Source organism: Agelaius phoeniceus, chromosome 5, assembly GCF_051311805.1.
Source record: "Agelaius phoeniceus isolate bAgePho1 chromosome 5, bAgePho1.hap1, whole genome shotgun sequence".
Taxonomy (NCBI): domain Eukaryota; kingdom Metazoa; phylum Chordata; class Aves; order Passeriformes; family Icteridae; genus Agelaius; species Agelaius phoeniceus.
Window position 1 is genome coordinate 32291456 of NC_135269.1, and position 21905 is coordinate 32313360.

The following is a 21905-nucleotide window of genomic DNA, read 5'->3' on the forward strand; positions in this document are numbered from 1 at the left end:
ATATGTCTTTGATGGACTTTAGTAGAAGTTTTCACTTAGAAACAAGCATTTATAAGCTGATGTGTTGGCAGAGTACAAGATGCACTTTACCCTTCCAATTATCAATTTTTTTCTTATTTCTAAGAAAATTCAAGAAAGCAAGGATAGAACAATAGGAACAGCATTACTGTCAGAATAGCATTGAAACACAAACAATTTCATTCAGATTAAGTAATTTGCATGCAAACATTTTCTCTCATTACTGTCTCAAGCCTGTGACATCTCTCCCTTTTACAGGTGCCATTACATTTACTAAGGTAACTCCCTTCATTGTATTTGAAATGTGTGACCAGTACATAGTTTGTGTATGATATTGAATTGTTAATAACTATTTGTCTTGTTGTGCTCTAACACAGTCCTTTTTATTTGTCCTGCTTGAAATAGGATATGTGGCAACAAGTCCCATACCAGGATTTTTTTCCAATTCCTTGTGAATATTTTCCTCCATTCCTCGTCAGGGCTTTTTTGTCAAACTGGATGCTTTCTTAGTGATCAGTAGTCCTTTTTTTCTGCAATATTCAATTGACTTAAATATTTTAAACACAGATATTCTTTCATTCAGATATGGATTATATGGATTTTTTATAGTCCATAATCTCCTCTTCAATATATCAGATGCAGAATTTTTTTCCACTTCCCCATATCAAAGCCATCAGGGCCTGCACAAATTTCTAGTGTGATTACTGGATGTAAATACCTTGCAGGTGACCCCTAAACTTTAGACTGTGGAATCACTCAGAAGCCAAGATATGCTGGAACAGAGACTTTGTGGTGGCTGCGAGCGAACAGAAAAACTGGACCCTAAGAGGAAATCCGAGCCCCAACAATTTTGTCATGCAGTCATGTCATGGATAGTGAAAGAAAATAGAATCTAGGGAGAGGGGAGACAAACAGTCCTGATATACAAGTTTTTCAGCCTCTCAGAACTCTCCCAAGCCTTGTCCAGTCTGCCACAGAGCAGAAGGGAGAGGGTGAAGGCAGCAGATATTAGGTCATCAACAAAAAAGTGAAAACATCTTGAAAGTCTGTGAGACTGTGATTTCTTCAGTCTGTCACTAGTATAAAAATTTCCCTGTGGAATGGTACGCAGCTGTTAAGGCAGAGTGTGTGTCAGTAAAAACAGAGTGGGAAGAGTGTTCACATGCCTTCAGCATGTGTCCCCCAAGCCCTAGGAAATGCTGAGTTTTGTTTGATTGCTGGCAGTTGATGAGGAGTAAAATGGAAGAAAATGGGTACAGAGCATTTCAGTTGTGGAAATTATTTACTCAGAGCTCTGGATGAATGGGGAAGAAAAGGACACATCTTCCCCTGTCTCTCTGTTTGTAGTGGCAGGTGCCTCTTTGTGTTAACTTTCTTTTGATGACTGGAAGGGTTCTTTGTCAGAGCTGCTACAGTGCAAGGTAATTGTTTATTGAATCTGCCCTCCATGCTGAGGGCAACAATGCTTAAATCACTAGAGGCATTTAATCTTTCAGATAGAATAAGACAACAATTCCAAGGAACATTGAAGAAAAGTGGGTAATTTTTTTGGCATTCCTAGGAGATGTCTGAGATAGATTATTGAATATAGGAGAAGCACTTAGCTGTTAGGTCATACCTATTAATGTTTTATATCCTGCCATTGAAAATATTTTAAAATTTTTAGAGACCAAAAGTAGGCCAAGCTAATTTTTTAAACTTACTTCTACAGCAATCAAAATATGAATGATTATAAGGAAAGCAAAGCAATAACAGATGTCACAGTCACCATTCATCCAAGGAAGCAGATTAATTTGAACCAGATACAGAAAAATAGATCCAAGGACAGAATTTCTGATTCACACGTATAGATAGAACAACATATAACAATTTATCCCTAGAGGATTTGCTGTTCAGTATTTTTTTGTTATCATTGAAATATTTTCTGCTCAGAGTTTTCCCTGGGAGAGCATCCTGTCTATGTTCTGAGTTAGTAAGAAAAGAAGGATCCTTCCATGATGTGAGTTATTTTCTAGGACTTGGCCTATATGCCTTCATCAGTCCATTTTCTTACAATTTTTTGATGTGAATTTGTATAGCTTCCATGTGCATCAACCCATTTTTGAAAAGAAATAGTTAGACTTCTAAGAGTACTCTGAGGCTAGTAATATGAAATATATTTATATTTACATAAATAAATATTCAAGTATCCATATTAACAAAATAAGAATAAATTTGTAGTTGCTTGCACATACACAATATAGTCATATTAGTATTTGCATAAATATTGTTATTGTGTAATTATTTATAAATAGATGTATTTATATATTGACTATTTATTAATATTTTTCACTGTGAATATAACACCTTATTTATATAAAATACTAAATATATGAAAAAACATGTACTAAAAAGCATATGTTTGTCATCTGATTGTCCATAATTAACTTCTTGTCTGTGGAGATTTACAACATGATTGCAAAGAAGAACAGCTAATATCCATTTCTGATTTTCTTATGAAGATTCTCTTCTGCTTTGCAGTTTACAAGAGGAATGGTTTCAAATAAATTGTCAATTTTGCTAATGAAGTCACATCTTAATAAGGTGATGAGTGGAATGATGTTATTATTAACTTAAATACATTCTTCTGTTAGATTTTTATTCATTATGACCTGCTTTAACATACTTGTTAATAACATAAGAGAATCCATTTCTAAAGACTAGTATGTAATGCCAATTTTTTATCTTAATGAGTTAAATTCACATTAAGTCAGACAAAAAATATAAATGAAAATTATTTTTTCATGCAAATAATTTCTAATTGGATGCACCATGATAAATTTCAATGTAATGTATACCTGAAATGCTAAAAACCACTAAAACCAGAAAATGTAATAATCTAACATAACAGTTTTAGGATTATCCCCCGAAGCTTATAATTAGCTGTGATTATATCATCAAATGGCACTCTGTATCAGCTCCTAATGAATATTTTTACTAAAAATATAATCAGTTTTTTAGCTGGTTTCTTCTTTGTTCTGTTAGATACTGCTTCTGAATTCCCCCTGAATGCCAAATTCAAAGACTTCCTTCAACTTTCCCTGCATAAAGAAAAATGTTCCCTTAGGCTTATTAAATTAAAAATACTCCATTAACTTGAAATCACCTACTTTCCACAGTGATTATGAAGTGATACTATTACTATTTTTAAAAATTTCTTGAATTTCTGAATCTGATTTTTTAATTCCTGATGAATGCTTTTTTCTGTCTCTTATTGAATAGGTTGCATTTATTTTTCAGGCCATATCTGTGTGGAACTCCTGCCATGGAGTAATGCTGGTATCTCTTCCCAACATTTCAGAAAAGAAATATTTCTTTCACTTATTGCAGAATTATACATTCACAATTATTTCTGTTGTATGAGTGACAATGTTTTCTTCATTTGCTCCCTTTTCCAGATTCTGTTAAGTATTCCTGCACATCCTTCAATACTTTTTGTGTAAAATCGTGATTTAAAATTTACTAATTCAAAATATAAATTTGTAAGAGGTGAGAGATAAGGCCTTGATAGAGGCACAGAAAAATACTCTGAGTCGGAGGGGACGCATCAGGATCATCAAGTCCAACTCCTGGCCCTGCACAGGACACCCCAAGAGTCACACCATGTGCCTGAGAGCATTGTCCAAATATTTCCTGAGCTCTGTCAGGCTTGGTGCTGTGACCACTTCTCTGTGGAGCCTGTTGCAGTGTCCAACCACCATCTGGGTGAGAAATCTTTTTCTAGTATCCAATCTAAACCTCCCCTGACACAATGTCATGGCTCTCCCTTGAGTCCTGTCACCGGTCACACGAGTGAAGAGATCTGTGCCTGCTTTGTGAGGATGTTGAAGACCACAATAAGTTCTCCCCTCAGTATCCTCCAGGCTGAACAAACCAAGTGTTTTCATTGCTCCTCTTGTGGCTTCCCCTCCAGACCCTTCATTCATCCTCATGGCCCTCCTTTGGACACTCTCTAATAGTCTTGGTTACATTGTGGCCCCCAGAGCTGCCCGCAGCCCTCGAGATGAGGTCACCCCAGTGCAGAGCAGAGTGGGACAATCCCCTCCCTTTCCCAGCTGCTGATGCTGGGCCTGATGCACTCCGGGGCAGGGCTGGCCTTCCAGGCTGCCAGGGCACTGCTGGAACGTGTTCAACTTGACATATACCAGGGCCCCCAGGTCTCTTTCAACAGTGCTGCTCTCCATTCCCCAGTTTATGCATACAACAAGAATTGCCCCGTTCCAGGTGCAGTATCTGGCACTTGCTTTCATTAAACTACACATGATGGGTAACTGCCTGCCTCTCTAAGTCATTGAAGTCTCTCTGCAAGGCCTCTCTGCCCTTGAGGGAGTTGACAGCTCCTCCCAGTTCAGTGTTGTTATCAAACTTAGTTCATATTCCTTTGAGTCCCACATTCAGGGTGTTAATGAAGATGTTAAAGTGCACAGAGCTGAGGATGGACACCTCTGGAACCCCACTAGTGCCCAGGTGGGAACCTGGTGTCATCCCTTGTTGCAGACATCTTTCATGAAAAATCCTTTCTTAGGATTTTTCCTTGTGAGAAGCTGCAGTTTCAGCAACCAAAAGTAAACAATGGTTATCTGCTGCTGTGGAATGCAACAGGTGATTGGTCTCCTGTGGATGTTTGGATTTACTGACCACTCATGGCAGAGCTGGCTCTTGCTCTCTGTCTGAGACAGAGATCTTTGTTATTCATTCTTTTCTATTCTTAGCTTAGCTAGCTTCTGAAGAAACCTTTTCCTTTTCTATTTCTTTTTGGTATAGTCTTAATGTAACGTATGTCATGGAATGGTAGATCAGGCCTTCTGATCGTGGAGTCAACATTCTCGTCTCTTCTTCATCCTGAAAACCCTTGTGACCACGGTCACAATCCCTTACACTATAATAGTGTCTGACCTGCGAGCCAGCTGCTCACCCATCACATAACCTGGTTATCCAGCTGGGCATTGGACATTTTCTCCAGAAGGATACTGTGAGAGGCACTATCAAAATCTTTGCTGAAGTTCCAAAAAGATTACATCTATTGACTTTCCTAGACCAGCAGCCTAGGATACCCTGTCACAGGAAGAAACCAGGTTTGACACACAGGACTTCCCCCTCATGGAGCTCTGCTGGCTGTGACCAATGAATGCATTGTCCTCCAAGTGTTTTTAATACCTCCCAGAATGATCTTAAGCATAATTTTACTGGGCACTGAAGTGAGACTCACAAACCTGTCGTTTCTGAGGTCCTCCTTCTTGCCCTTCTTTAAAATTAAAACAACGTTCACCAGCTTCCAGTCAGCTGGGACCTCTTCAGGTTCCCAAGACCACTCAAAAAGAGCTGATTAAGAGCAGCTTTGTGATGACAACAGCTAGATTTTTGAGGATTCTTAGATGAATCCCAGCAAGCGCCATAAATTTGTAGGGATCCAGCTGTTATGTATTTTGTCAAAATATTATTTCATAGCCACAAAACAAAAGCCTGTGTTTTTCTTTTATTTGGTTTGGATGTTTAAGTGTACCCATTATACTTATTTTTATCCTATTACTCTGGTTATGCATTCAGGCATTTTTTCCCTGCTAACCTAAATGATGCATATTTTTGAGTTTATGATATTTCTTATTATCAGGAATAAATTTACCTATCGTTTAAAGGTAATGTTCTAACTTTTTGAGGCCAATGTATATTCAGCTTAGAGATGTTTTGCCTTCAAAATTAGGAAACATCATCAAAGATTGCCTCATTTATCATTCTCAGGTATTTCAGTACCATTACTAAAACGTATCTTTTCCTGTCATTTCAGTCAGGAATCTGACTGAAAGCTAACTGAAATCTTACAGTTTATAGTCTTCAAGAAATGTGCACACAGCCTAAAGTGGCTGCGGTTCTGCAGTGCCCAAGTGGCTTGAGATGCAGCTACTGTTGGCAGAATATTTCATTTGTTTGCTGACCTGCATCAACAGCCTGTCTTCTGGCCTGTGACTATGAATTAGCTCTGTGCTGAGCATTTTCTTAAACATCATTTTAAGAGATACAAATTCCTTACATCCAGCAATAATCATTCCAATGTAAGAAAGCCGAATATCTCTGGCAGAACAATGGTCAGATACCAAGTATCTGGTCTGGTGTGAATCACAATCACTTCATAGCAAGTTTATTCCTTTCCTTAAATATCCCAAGCAAGCCTTCTAAAAAGCTCAACTTTGAACTCAAAAGTAAACAGGTGGATAGAATTAGAAGACATAGAAAAAGGACAGGGAACTGGAACATGGAATATTTAGAGCACAAATTTGACCCTGCCATTTGCTTTCGAAGCATTGCATACACGTCACACCCTCACAAGATACCTGGGATGTGAATCTTTTGAGTTAGTGAATGCACATTGTTTTATAGGAGAGAAAGGACTGTCAGGCATGAAATAGGACTAGGCTTCATGATAAATGATACCCTATTACCAGCAGTTATTGGTTTTGACAATATCAGGGAAGAAATTCTTTATCAAAGGATAAAAAGAAAATGGTAACATAGAGATCTTAAAGGCTCCTCCTGGAAGAACAGAAAATGAAGTGTAGGATATTTTGTGAAAAGAAGTTGAAATACAAAGTATCTTATGAAGAGCAGTAACAAATAACAAATTCAGTGAGGTAATATGCCTCACTGAAACATTGAAATGACTGCTGGTGACTGAAAAAGTGGTTCCATATAAAGCAAATTATAATTAATGAGTGTTGTTATAACATAATGAAAGGAAGAATAAGGAGAATAATTAAGCATATATAAAGTTATGGCTGTAAAGGTGAATGTGTTTCATAAACTTGTTGCTATCAAGCAGTTTAATCATGCATTTACTGGTTTCTGACATTAGAGTAATATCAGGAACAAGATGAACCTCAGGGGAAGTTTATGCTTAGACCACTGCCTTAGAAAGGTGTTAAAAAACTCTCTGTGACAGAGAGCTAAGGGAAACAGATGAGCTACAGGTAAAACTCAGAACCTTTGTGAAAGCTAAAATACAGAAAGGAATATTAAGCTGAAAGTAAGGGTTTAGAAGGCTACAGTGGAGATTTCAGATGTTGCTGATACCTTATGTGGCATGTTCAGGCGTATACTGAAAAGAGACACCAGAGACCATGAAAATGAAGAGTTGGATTATTTGAGGATACAATTCTACAGCTTCCTGTCTGTAAAATGAATTGCAAGCTACATGTTTATAGAATCAGTCATGTCTTGAGGAATGTGAAAATAAAAAAGAGATCAAAAATGAGAGACTAGTAAGATATCTCAAAAGGAAATATTTTATGGTTTGGTGAAGAAAAAGAATACAGAATGAAATACTAATTATTTGGGAGGGATTTGTAGGAGTCTCAATATAAATAAGAGTGACTATCAAATATGAATGAATTTCCCAAAGAAAAAAATTACAAATCTTTAAGTCACAGAAATTGCAATTCCAGAAACAGGAATTATACAAATATAAGCTTTGAAATAATGCTTTCAGATGCTGATCTGATTTGTGAACAGGATTAAAAAAATTGAAGAATTTTAAAAGTAATGAGAACAGAAAGCTTAATATTTTATAGCATTCTTGATAAATTATTCAAGGCAAGAAAGGATAAACCAAAAAATGCTTTGCATTTTAGTTTAGTATTTTGAAATACTGAAAAAAAACCATAAAAAACTAAAAGATAAAAAAATGATGCAAAAAGCACTGCAAAGCATCTTACTTCAGTGCAATCAATAGAATTATATTTATAGATACCTATATCATAAAAAATTACTATAGGACAGAATATGATTTGCAACTCTCAGTAATCTGTTCTATTCTGTCTACAGTAATTATCTACAGTAGATGGCAACAATTTGGAAAATTTAAATATCTTTGAGTACTATTTATTACTAACAACCTAATAAGAAAGCATGATTATAGTGGAAATTTACTTTATTGTCCTGCAGACAATTTTTAGATTAAAAAAGACTATACACTATAACTCTACTGACACTTTAAATGCTACAATGTCAGTATCTGTAAGAAATGAGAACTCATCACTTAATAAATAGAAAGACAGACAACTATATTTAAAAATATTAAGAATACTGAAGCAAGTTTTTTGAAACAGAGAAAAATGACAAATTAAAAAGATCTAAGGAAGACTTCAGAGTTCTGTTAAAAAATAAACAGTGCAAAACAATGAAATGCATTCAATATGATTTGGCAGGGTGTGTAGTTAAGAGTGACAAAAGCTAGACTAGCTAATTATTTAATTGAAGAGCATTCCTCCAGTTTTTCCCTCAGGGGAAGGGAGGCCAGAACATTGAACAGGAGTAGAAAACTCTTGCTCTGAATTAGCAGAAGGGAGGGCACCGCTGCGACAGAACCCGAGTTCCTCTTGAGCTTGATACCATCTAATATAAAGAAGTTTTCAGAGAGAAGGAGCAGGTTGGATGTGTGGAGCACCTTTGTAGGACAGATGACAACTGCTTGAGAGCTTGTGTGGTAGAGTAAAAGAAGAGAAAAATGGAAAATCCTCTGCCTGGAGGAAGGAATAACAGCTTCCAGTGGCAGACAAAAGGACTGGATGACGAGAAACTCTGCTGAAAAGTCCCTGGGGCTTGTGGCAGACAGAAAGCTGTATATGAGCCAGATGTGTGTCCTGATAGCAGAAAAGACCAGTGGCATCCTAGACTGCCTTAATTATTCTCTTTTAATAGGTATTATTTGATATAATAATAATAATAATAATAATAATAATAATAACAATGTCCAGATTTCAGGCCTCCTCATTACAGGAAAGGTATTGACAGACTGAATGAGTTCTGTGAAGCCACCAAAACTACCAAGCAGTTGGGGCACCTGACCTGAGAGTTGGGGCACCCTAAGCTGAGGGACTGAGGTTGGTTTTTTCTGGAGAACAAAAGGTTTTGAAAGAATTTATCGGTGGTTTTCCATGAGGTGAATGAGGAAAAAGAGCTTCCACAGTGCACGGTGGGAGGACAAGAGACAATGGGTATAAAAGATTTGAGGGGTGCTCTTACCAGAAGTGAAGAGAAAGTCTTCCTGTCAAACAAGGAAACAGATTCCACAGAGAGGTGAGCAGTCAACACCCAGCTGGATACAGCCCTAAGCAGCCTGGCTGACCTCAGAGCTGACCCTTCTTTGAGCAGTAGATTGGATTAGGGACTTTGTGACACCCTCATGCCTGAATTATCCTGGGAATAGTCTCTACATATAAACTTTATCCTGCTTCTGTTTTGCTTCCCATATTTTTAAGGAAGAATCCTAGGAAGAAAGTAGTAGCATTTCCAAAAAATCCCTTAGTGTAATTGTGAAGGTGATGCCTAGAGATTTTTTGTTTTTATACATTTTTCATATGCTTTTAACTTTGCAGACTGCTCATATATAGTTATAACTTATAGTATTTTTCCTGCCTTCTCCATAGTTTACCAAACTCTTACCAATACATACTTAAATCCTGTTTAATCTTGCCTTGAGTCTAGCAAGGCAATTTGTTTTGCACCACACATCATTCACACAATAAAGTGTGCAGCTAAAAGATCAGGGTGGGAGGGGCCTCCAATGGAGAAGAACCTTGGGGGAAATTTCCTAACCAGCTGCTCTTCTGCTTGGACAATATTTTCTAGATATATTAATTACCTAACCTTATAAAAGTCTTGAAATATCACTGCATATTGCCATATTGTGCACCTGAAAGCTTTCATTTAAAGACTTGTTTCTATATTATCATTTTAACAATGTTTGGAAAGGTCTGTGTTTTATTCCAGGCAACAACGGAGGAGTGATTTGAGTTTAATTGTTGCATTTCTTGTTGTCAGGCCATGACTCGAGCTAAGGAAATAAAAGTGTGGATTGTGATAGTGTTTTAGCTGATTTCTTCTGGTTCTGGTTGTTTAGTTATGGGGGCATTTTCTACATTGTCTTAGTTTGGGGGTGGGGTTTTTTAATGATTTTTGGCACTTGCTCATTTTCTTTTGGGTTGAAACCACTATTTACTTGGCAGGTCGTTAAATACTAGGGACAGGTCTGAATAGTGAAACTTAATTTTGAAAGTTGGTGGAGTTGAAAAGACCTAAAGAAAAAGAGCAATTGGAAATATAAAAGGAAAGATAGGTGAAATAATTAAGAAAGGGCATAATTAAGAAAGGGCAACTAATTAAGTGCAACACTGATACTTGATAACCCAGGGTATTGGAGTGAGACTCCAGGTATGGAAAACTTTTTTTCCAAAGTCATAGAAACATATGATCAATAAAATTCAAAGCAAGAATATGGTTAGAGATGTTGGCTATGTTAAAGGTATTAAATTTGGCGTCAGGCTTTTAATAAATAAGAACAATGTGCATATCCTAAAAACAGAAAACTCTCTGATTACAGTAGCACATGCTTATGCACACACACACTCTTGCATATATAGGATAAATAATTCTCTAGAACATTTCAGAATGATTGGTCTGTTCATGTATTTTGTATTTACAGCCATGCTGTTGAAGTATTTTAGCACAAATTCTGTTGCTATGATGAAATATTTAGCTGGAGTGATGGCACTTGGTATACATCATTGGAGTAGCAGCTATTAGTGTTATGTAGTACATCATCAATGTGACAACTTTGAGAGGACATGTAATATATAACCAGAAAAGTCCCATTTGGACATCAATATGTGGCATTTACTGGTATTAATAATGCAGTGGTTTTAGTTTCAAACAGCAAATAGACATAATTCTGATTCTAAACAGCAGTGAAATTCCTGTAAACAATGCCACAGCAGCTTCTACCATGCAGTGACCTTTGTGATAAGAAATTATTCTCAGCCTAGAGTCTATGTATACAGGTTACCACCACTTACACTGCTATATGGGTAAAAAAACCCCCCCATGAACGAAAGAAAAAAAAAGGTCAAAAGCAAATAAGACAAAATATTATAAAATGAAAGCAAATACAGATAGAACTGTTCAGCCATTCCATCAGCAAAACAGTTTGGTACACGCTATGAATTATTCTGTGAGTAAAAAGGATCAGTGAGAGCAAAATGAAGAGTCCTGAAAAATAAAAAAAACCTCTTGATGGTTGTGGAAATAGATGTACAACTTAGCTGATACACCTTCATCATTTAAACATAGAGTCATGAAAACAGGAGATTCCAACATATATTTAAAGTGTTAAGGAAACTTCCCAGTCAGAGCATTCATGAGATTCTCTGTCAGTCGCACTCCCAGCACCAGAGACTTTCACTGCTGGGACCAAAGCCCCTCCACAGCTCCAGTGAGCCCACAGGTGCCCCACACACCCCACTCACAGTCACACCAGGTTTCCTGAGCAGTTTAACCCCGGGTTTTCCATATCAAAGTCTGAGATGTGTCATTTATTCAGACTACAGTAACACAAAAACAGCCGGGGCTGGTGCCTCCAAGGAGAAACCTCCAAAAAAGGAACCAAAGTGCTTTTAGTAGATTTGTGTCATTCTCTAAAGACCTGTATTTCTTGATTGGAGTTTTAATTTTTTAAATCAAGGTTTTTCAGCATTAAATCTAAATTTCCTGCTTCCTATTGAAAATGTTTACTAGTGAAGATGGCTTCAGCATTTGCCCCTTACATTTGGGCATTCTTGAACTAGACAGGACAGGGAGCCATTTAGTTGTATATATGAACCCATTACAGAATGTTCTGGATTGTAGTTCCTTCCTTGACCAATAAACTGGTGATTTCATTAAGTAACACATTACACAATGCATATGTTGCACTCTGTACTGACAATAAAGTTTTCTGATAGCCAGAAAAGTTCCATATCTAATTTTACCCCCAGAGACTGCCTAACAGATTACTTGTTTACAAATTTGTGCCTCCACCTCTAAACTTTACTTTCTGATAAACTATCAGTTAGGTGTGTTGGAAAAAAAAGGCTTAAAAAAAGAATGAAAGATGAATGAAGAAAATACATCTAAACATTCATACTAATAACATTAGATGGTTTTACATAATGTTTATTAAAATATTCTCATGTCTTTCATATACATTTTTTTCACATTCAGTATTATCTAGCTGGAAAGTGTCCTTTTGAAAGACATGCAAGAATATTTCTTCCTTGTATAAATATGAATTTGACAAAATGTTCCAACTTTAGCATTATGTATACTTGTAATAGCCTTTCTTGTCCTTTGACAGTATGCTAAGGGAATATTTTATTGTTTTTTATAATCAATGTTTTTTATTATTTTAAATAAAATATAACAAAGATAATTCTTATTAATCACAAAAATATGTTCACTCTAGACTATGGTCTTTACATATTCTTCATATTATCAGTTTGACCTTATAAAAATCATAATGATACAAATAAATAGATTCCAAATACCTAAATACACGGATTACTTTAAACAAGTTTAGATTAAGAACTAAATGAAAAAATGCAAGAATGGTTATTTAATGTTACTAAGTGTGACTTTTAATCCTATATATTTTTAGGAAATGAAGGTTGAAAGAAAATGTGTTATTTTTTCTTTTATTTAATTTTTAGGGCTTGTTTGATTGATTTTGTTTTTTACTTTATAATCTAAAATTATTTATAATAGAAACTATGTCTCATCTCATCTGATAGCATAAGGAAGAGAAGCAATCACTGGCACACAATTAGGTGCCCATTTCAACATAATTTCCCAGCTATTTCACAGTAGTGAATGGGGACTGTGATTTTTGGAACATATTTGGTGATTTATGAAGTCATTAAACAAACACAGTTCAACAATTGTCTATCTAATAAATCATGAAACACCCCTTTTTAACTTTTTCTCTTATGCTTGAATTATTGATGCTCATGTCTTCTGTTGTAATATCCTTCTAAAACACTGTTAAATATGGTGTGAAATTATGTGATATTATTGTGAGCCTAAATAGTAAGTACCGTCAAGATAGCTCAAAAATATAAGAATGCTTTTATGCTACTTTGCTTTTTCCAAATGCTAGTCTGGTCTGTTATTTTCTGGTCTATTTCTACTTTTCTCTCTGTTCCAATCCCTCACCCTCAGATATTTAAACTACTATACAGGTTTGACCTATCTCTCTTTCCAAATGATGTGCTACTCCTAATATTCATGAAAAATAATTAATTTTCACTATTGTACAACTCATATATAGCAGCCCTGTTATTTGAGTCATATGAAAAATTCCTTTTCTTTCACCCTTTTTTTCCTGCTGCTCATCATTGCTTCCTTGGATATCAGAGCTACTATCCTCTGAATGCACTAGGCACTCATGAATAATGACATAAAAGCCTGGCAGTGCTTTAGAAGAAGAGACCTTTATTACACTTTTCTAACAACCATTAATATTTCTAATACTCAGCAGTTTTCTGATTTTCTTTTGTGAAAGGATGAATCATGACTACATGGCAAAATGGCATGGGGTCGGCAACTATTACTGCTTTCATTAATGCAGCTGAAATGCAAAGAAGCAGAATAATACATTTCTTCTGTGTCTGACAGGAAATTTCTAGGTTTTCAACACCTCTTATCTGCTTTCATTGAGTTCATAAACCCTAATTAAAGCAAAAGTCCAGCATGATGGTTCACATCATTTTTCCTGATCCATGTGCCTGAAAAACAGCAAGGCTGCATATACATCAAATAATTTCCTTCTTCATGGGGAATATCATCATAATTATTTTTTTCCCATAATAATAATAAAAAAACTATTAAAAAAAGAAAAAAAAAGGAGTTATGACCCTAGTTCTTCCTCATAAGGCTGTAACCCTCTGGGGTCATGCCTGTAAAGTATGGTCCATAAATGCTGAAACTCATGGTGGGAGGCAGCAAAGGAGGAGAGGAGGAAGGCAAGGAAAGCAAGGTTAGTATTTGCAATTGCAATCCAATGGATCATTCAAAATACAAATGCATATTCCCAAAGTGACTTGCTGATTTTTCTCTAAGGACACATAGCACAAGTAGGAAGAGAAGGCGGTGACCCGAATGTGCTGTCTTAACAAACACCTTGGTACACTTTATGTACTACATGTACTCATTGACTGCACTCTGATTAATTCCCTGAAAACTTGTATTTAGTGTTTTCTCATTAAATTTTAAGGGAATCTTAAAGTTTTACTATTCTTGGGAAGCAGTCAGTCAAACTTTCTACCATGAAGGATCAATTCAGACCTGCTGGGGAGAACTCTGAAGCTACATACAAGGAAATGTAATTTGACTCTGAAAAAGCCTCCCAGAGAAGTTAATACAGAGGTACTTTGCAGACAGCTTAAGCCTTCAGGCACATAACCAGAACAGCTTGTCCATGAACGATATGAAAGTTCCTACTTTGCTGTTCCCAGCAGCAGTAGTCAATATGACTGCCTTCGAGGCAAAAGATTGTACTAACATGCCTGAAGGCAGGTCAATGCAGACAGACATCTGTCTATAAAAGTCTAAACTCAAAGTATTCATGTTCTAGCAAGAAACTACTTCAGAAAGCATCAAGACCGAGAATATATCTAAAGCAAATTTATAAGCATATAACTTCTCTGAGGCTTAATAGATCAATTGACAGTTTTCTACTGTCATTTATAATGTGTATAAGGACATCAAACACATACATCCATAAAATGGTTAGTAATTTAAAACTAAATTTAAATTCCTTTTTAAGCCTCAAAAATTGGAAAAATGGCAAAGTAGATCAATAACAAAACCCGACACTTACACTTTTATAAAGTGTTCACACATATGGTAAATGCTCTACAAACCAATTATTTAAAAACAGTGTTCTAAACTATCAAGATTACTGATATCATTATTCTTGCAATTATCCTTTCTCCCTTTCTCCACCATGCTCTGGGCAGGGTGTGTGGAAAGAAAAAGGAAGTAAATAAAAATTTTGTATTCGATTTCCACTGCCCATAAAGATGGTTGTCCTCATTTAAGGTAATTCACCTTGTAAAACCCATATTTCCAGAAGCCATTATGTAAAAGATAGATGAATATTTTTAATAGAGGAGCCAAATAACCAGTATACTTTTCATTTACAGCTAGTAGTAACTGAACTGGGTTTAAAAATTACTGTTTTTCAAACAGCAGTCCCTCATTTTGTAAACACTTTTTTCTATACTAATAAATGATATATATTTATATCCCCTGTCAGGCATCTTGTCTTGAAAAATAAAATGTAATTTAAGGTATGTCACTTCAGGAAAAGCCTCATGGGAGGCACACAAAAAACCAACTTATATTTTTCTCAAGCAGTAAAAATAGAGAGATTTTTTTGTATTTCAGTTTCCCATAGCAACACACTTGTTGACCCACTTTAAACTATTCTGTCCATTTTTACCTGATTTTTGATTTTCAAAACTAAACAAGAAAAGAAAATAATCATTAGTGAGACCTTACTGAAACTTGGTTCCTAAAAGGAGTCACTGAACACAAAAGTTCATGGGGTTGAGGGGAGATGGGGTGCAAAACCTATTTTATTTTCATGTTTTCTCAGGAGCAAGTTTTGTATACGTATGCATATATAAAAATGAAATGACCATATCAATGCCTTAATCTTTCTTTTGGCTTTTGTTTAAGTAATTATCATACATGCCTTATATAATCATGTACAGTTTTATCAGTACTAAAAACCCCAGAAAGTAATGATTAAACAGGTAGCTATAAATAAATGTCACTATGTCACTAAATATTACAAAGTGCAGCAATGAAAAAAGCTCATTTGGTCTCATCAACTCTTTCATTGTAAAAGACAATTGAGTCAACATTCACTTGCTCTTTTTTCTCTCCAATAAAATAAACTGGGTTCTAACACATCAGTTGAAAATGTATTTCTGGGCAACCAGGAGAAATTTTCAACTCTCACTGAACTGAAAACTGAAAAACAAAATGAACACATGAGAGGTTTTGTAATGGTATTGTCCCTTTCTGACTTCCCTTGCGAGCCTGTCTTCAGAGAGAAATGCAACACAGAGTTGAGCTTTGACTCCAGCCTGCTCCGACTCTCAGCTGTGAAACACAGGGCACTGGATGTACATTTGTAAGACACAGGCTGGTCCTTAGTGACCAGTGCTGCACTGAACTTCAACCACATCCTGGAGGCTGTGAAAGAAATAGATTTCTTTGTTTGTCTGGTGTTCGTGGTCTCAATGATCCCTGACAGCAACAAAGAGTGACAAAAAGTGAACCAAACTCTAATAAAACTCAGTACTTGTTCTGCAGGGTGCTTGGTGTGTCTCAAGGTCTTCACCTATCTTCACTAGTTATAGCTGCATGTAGTGTTGGCAGAAAAAGGTCACATCAGCCTTAGAGATATTTGAATGAAAATACTGAATATCAGAATTCAGTGACCAGACACCCAGAATTCATGCTGTGACATATGATATTGAAGGGCTCCCTGTTTTCACATGGTACATCTATTTATAGTCTGCATATGCTGATAATTATTAACAGTGTTTGAAAAGCCACCATTTTTCCATTTTATCTCAAACAACTTCCCTCCTTCCCTTGATATTTTTCCTACTTTTCTACTGTTAATTCACAATTTATATACTGAGTTTACACTCTGAACTCTTTACTGATATTTGTCTAAATAAGAAATTATAAGTTTGGGTTATGTTTTGGTTGTATTTGGCAAACAGTACTTTAAATTCTACATAATTTAGATTGCTGAAGAAGCATAGATATTTTCAAATTATTTAGACAATAATGGCAAAAATATATACTTCAGAAATTATCCAGACTGGCAATTGAAAAATTTTAATGAGTTTCTGTCTACAAAACTGTTTTTCAAAAGTTAACCTCAAGGCTCTTATGTTATTAAGTAGCCAGAGACACTCAGTAGCAATATTTTTTAAGTCTTAAAATATACTAATAGATTATAAAGTTACTTTTGCTCTGCAGTGGTGTTGCAGACATCATAAATGTAATGGAAATACACATTTGCATACCTAATCCATGCTGCTTTATATTGGATTAAGATTTTTCCATCAATATAGCTGTGAAGCTAAAATAAAAAATTTAATTTGCCATTCATTAAAGAACTGTGTTCCCATTTGGTTTATCATAGTGTTTGGGTTTTTTTTCCCCATAATATTCTTCATTGATTTTTTTTTTCATTGTAACTGCAGTTTGATTTTTCAAGCAGACTCTAATATTTATGCACTGGAACTAAACTTTATGTCTAGGAAATTAATTCTTTGATAGTTAAATTGTGAGTAGACCTGATAGTGCCATGATAGCTCTTGAAAAGGCACATTACAGATGTCAAAAGCAACTGTTTCTTACAAATAAAAGGCCAATCCTCAGTGAAAATCTAAGAAATATTCTGCTTCCTTTATTCATCTGCAACAAAACCTCAGTCATTACACTTGCAGCACACTTTGCCCAAATAGACACATATCCTTTCCACTGGAACTGATTTATTTTTACCTGTCCTATTAATAATAGTACTGTCAGGTATTCTGTTTATTAACAAAAAACTTAGGCTCTGGTAGTCAGGAAACTGGTAAGAAATTTACAGTACTGTAACATCACATGGTTTAGATGCAGCTTGGTAAAGATGAAGTTTATAAAAACGTTATAGATTATGGATGGAAAATTGAAAACACTTAGGAAGAAGGGAAACTATTTTTTAAAAAATGCTATATCTGCAAAAGAATTTTAGGATGCACTTTCCTGTTTTTCTGTGATATTCATTAAAGTTAACTTTAGTAAGCATGATGTATAATACAAATGACTAAACTTTATAATGCAAAAATAATGCCAAAACATTTCAGTAGATTCTGTGTGTCGCACGCAAATTACTACTTTCCAATCAATAGGCATTTTAAGCTACGATTGATATTCTGGAGCTGTAATACACAATTTTTGCTATGGATATTATATATTCAAATCATAGATATGAGCTCTAGAGAAACAATTACAATATATGCTGCAAATGCATATTAAAAGGCAAATCACATTAAGAACCATGCTTTAAAAGGAGACATAACCCAGGCTTCAATTTTGCACCTGCAGTCATTTCCAGAATCAACAGGATAGCCACATAATTGCAAAGCATATGATTGTATTCATTGCAACTGTTGAGATAGTTAATTTTCAGGTTCAGTCATCCAGCTACATATTTAAATGCTGTAATTTGTGTCAACAATTGTTAATGCATACAAGATTGCCAATATAAAATTTATTTTGCTTTTGACAACTGGGCCTTTATATCTATGCACTATGTTGTCTTCAGGTACATTGTTGGTTAAAAGAAAGGGGGATACTTGTAATGATATAAAAAAAAGGACATTTGGTATTTTCTTCTTTATTTAAAGACAAACATGCATTTCTGGTTAAATTTCACATTATTCTTTATTGCATTTATTTCAGCTGAAAAACGGGGGGTTTGATATATAAGAAACACTTGGGGATGCAGAGGGTCCACAGTGGGTTAAAGCTACGTACAATTTTTTGTTCTTCCAGATTTCCAAAGTTGGAATATTCTTAGACCATTTTGACTGATTTCATTTCACCCCAGAAACTGGCTAGCTGCTGTTAGCCAATTGACTGTAAGAATGTTATTTCCACATACCTGCTGTGGTGTGGTGAAGGTGCTCACTTTTGTGCTGGATACAAAAAACCCTGTGCTATTAACAGACATCCTCCAGAATCCCCTACTCTGAGACAGTTCCATACATAGCCTACACAAAATCTCAAAATGCTGCCTTAAATTCAGCAGAAGGTTTAGACAAAATGTTCTGGAGTTTAATAAAACACTATTTTTTAGTGAAACTTGGCTTTGTCAGAAGAATTCCTGTGAGAAAAATTTTCATTTCGTGTTATCTGACCTTTGAGTTGCCTCTTGCAATATTTCTTCAATAGTTGTAAAGATCATAACTATGAAGATGAAAGACTGCCCTGTGATTCCCCACACTCATGCTTTTTAACAACAGATAAATGGATTACCTGCATTTGCAAACAGATGGGTTATTCTGAATACAGTTTTGTGTTGGTCTTCCACATAACCAAACCACAGCTCACTTAGTTAAATGAAACATGTTAACAAGAATACTTGACTTTGTGTTTGCCAGTTATTTGCAGCTACCAAGTCATAGCTCAGCTGTAGAAAGATGAACACCTCTTTAGGAGAAACACTGAATGCAGTGATTCTGCAGAACAGAGGGATGGTAGCTTGCCACACCTCAATGGCACACTTTCAAAAACATATTTCTAAGAAATCTTTATGCCTCACATCCCTTTTTGCACGGATGTTTCTGTTTTGAACCATGGAAATAGCTGATTTTCTGGGTATTCAAAATATTTTCTTATTGTCACATGAAAAAGATCACATGAACTGCCAACTCAGGTATCCCTGGCCATCAGTTAAGACCTGAGGTTGAAAATAAGCAGAGTACTGCCAGCACAGATTAGCTGAGGTCCCAAACATGTTTAGAGATCATGTCCCTCACAAAAAAAAGTGCAATAGTCAGAGAACTGTGAATGGCTATGGAGTTTGCCTATTATCCAGAATAAAAATATTTTAAAGCAGTCAAAAGTGTTTTGAAAAAATGATGGCTAAATTACTATCATCACTCAGGGTAGGATTTGCACACAGATTGGGACACAAATGGATATCTACTTATCTAGTCAATATTGTCAATGTTGCAAGCAGAATCTCAAAAGCTGTTTAGCTGATCAGCCACTCAAACACAGGACTGAATTTCCCAGAGGCATCTGCTGTCATTGTAAGCACTATGAGGCATGCTCTTGGGCTCCAATTAACTCTTCATTTCAAAAAGATGAGAGTCTGTAGGTTTAACATTGAATCTTTTAGCCACATAAGCATGATTCACATTTCTCAAAGGGTCAAAGATGGAACCAAATTGTAATACCTGGAATATCATAAATTGATTTTTACTGAACTGAACTGCTGAACTGTTGCTGGCTGAACTGCTCCTTTACCATCACTGATTATGTTGAATATCATGTGGACATCTTCCCTTCAAGAAGGCACCTTGTGTCATTTTAGGTGCTCTAAGGTATCTGTGATGTCTTCCTGGATGCAAACACAGTGCAGAACCTGTAGAAGAGCAAAACCCCAATAGCATGGCAGATGGAAAGACTCTTGAGTGATTTTCAGTTGACAGTATTTAGCTAATGTACAAAGGAGCTGATCTCTCATTCCCAGGTGAATATATCCACACAGACATCTTCACCTGTAAGAAAAATCTCAGTGTCATGAGCTTTTTGGAGTAGAATATTTTTTTAATATGTGAATTTTTATGGAATTCCTTTACCTGTGGTGAAGGCAGCTGTGCTTAGAGAACGGGACAGACATCCTGGTGAGTAAAAAGATGTGATCTTTAGCAGATGTAAATACATGTAGCTTTAGTGGTTTTGATACTGATTTAGATCATATGGGAGCTGACTGAGCTGTGACAAAAGCACTCAGTGTTGTCTGAGTCTGTATTCTGTGACACTAAAAAATGTAATCTGTCATATGGCAGAATCAATTATCCTTAAAATTCAAGAGAAAAAAATTGAATTGTCTTTCACTTAACTCTTTTAACACCACTTACATACAAAAACATAGTTCTTTAATCTTTCAGAAGTGCAAAATCTTTCTTGGAAAGACCTGCCTCAGAACTGTTTTAAACTAGTCAATTCTACAAAATGTAAGAAAGCAAAAGATAGTAATTTCAATTATGAAATAATATTTTTTAGAAAGCAAGATATTTATGTTTTACTATTTAAGAGAGAAAGAAATAGCTAATTTTGCAATTAGGTGTTGTTGATTTTCTAATAATTGTAAGAAATACCTTGATAACTCTCCACTCATAATAATGGCATTTACTCTTAATAATATAGCTCTATGTGTTCAGCTGTAGAACCTCAGTAAAAATTAATTCATAAAAGATTTGTAGTGAATTCTTCTTTTTTATGATGTCTTCTTCATATGCCCCTGAGTGCATTATTTGCTTGTTTCTTTTATAGAACATTTATGAGTACAAATAAAAAAAGCAGTTTTGAATTGATTATTGTAGGTTTATTTTGTTTTGATATAGGCCTGTGCAGGTATGAAAAATAAGTGCATGAGATGGATTCCTATTTTCCTTCAAAAGAAATAGCCTACATTTTTATACTCTCTTTGAAGCAAGGTTTTGTGTACTTGATAAAGCTACTGAGTATGGCACAGACTAGTGACCTGAATCATTAAACGCTGTCAAAAAGGAGCAATGTTTTTCTAGCAACATCAATCAAATGGTAATGCCCTCTGACATTATTCCTAAAGGACTTTGGAAACCATAGCAGGCAGCTATGGGATGTTTTATTATTGTACATGAAATGATGAGCAGAATTTTTGAGTGGGCAAGGGATTACATGGTACAGCATAAACACGAATCTTACTTTAATAATATCATATGTATATATATATATATATATATATATATATATATATATATATAATTATTGTGGACTAGAATTTCATTATTTTCATGTAGAAGCTGGATAGTACATGTAGCAAAATCTGACCCTTTTTGTCCAGTCTCTGGGATCAGAAAACACCAAACAATTAGACTGCAGTTTAACTCTCACAGTGAAGGTTGGTACTTGAGAGCATTAATGATTTCTAACCCAAAGTGCTATGGCCAGGATAGTGTTTAAACTTACTAATTAATAAAAGTATTAAGTAACCTCTGAAGACATGCCCCAACGTTTTCTCGATGCTAAAGACTTTCTTGGTGCCACTTAAATAAACACAAAGTCAGAGATAGCTGTAAAGACAACTTTCAACTTTTCTGACTTTTCCAACTCTTCAGCTTGATCCAGTGCTGAGATGGTTTCTAATTTATACCAGCTGAAGGGCTACTGAGACCTTGCCTTTCTTCACCTCTGGC

At 35.5% G+C, this 21905-nt stretch overlaps 1 protein-coding gene across 1 annotated transcript in view; it reads left to right on the forward strand.

The window, feature by feature from the left end:
- Positions 1–21905, forward strand: part of MGAT4C (MGAT4 family member C) — a 331148-nt gene that overhangs the window by 252716 nt on the left and 56527 nt on the right.